The following is a 304-nucleotide window of genomic DNA, read 5'->3' on the forward strand; positions in this document are numbered from 1 at the left end:
GTCAGGAAGTCTGTGATCCACTGGCAGGTGGAGGCTGGCACAGTGAGCTGGGTGAGTTTGGTGCTGAGGATGTCCGGGATGATGGTGTTGAACGCCGAGCTGAAGTCCACGAACAGGATTTTCTTGTTTTTGTTTTCTATTTAAGTCTTTTTGTTGTATTTAAATGTCTCTTTATATAAACCACCCTGTTGAATTGTGCTATATAAACAAACTTGCCTTACAACGTCCGAGAATGAACCGTCCCTCCTGCTCTGGTGTCTCCAGTTACTGCAGGAGCTGTGCACGGTGTTTAACGTTGACCTGC

The 304-nt window shown here is 46.4% G+C and overlaps 1 protein-coding gene across 1 annotated transcript in view; it reads left to right on the forward strand.

The window, feature by feature from the left end:
- smg7 (SMG7 nonsense mediated mRNA decay factor) overlaps nucleotides 1-304 on the forward strand; it is an 18,347-nt gene that overhangs the window by 6,072 nt on the left and 11,971 nt on the right. The window lies entirely within an intron of this gene.

Source organism: Micropterus dolomieu, linkage group LG06 (assembly GCF_021292245.1).
Source record: "Micropterus dolomieu isolate WLL.071019.BEF.003 ecotype Adirondacks linkage group LG06, ASM2129224v1, whole genome shotgun sequence".
In the NCBI taxonomy this organism is placed as follows: domain Eukaryota; kingdom Metazoa; phylum Chordata; class Actinopteri; order Centrarchiformes; family Centrarchidae; genus Micropterus; species Micropterus dolomieu.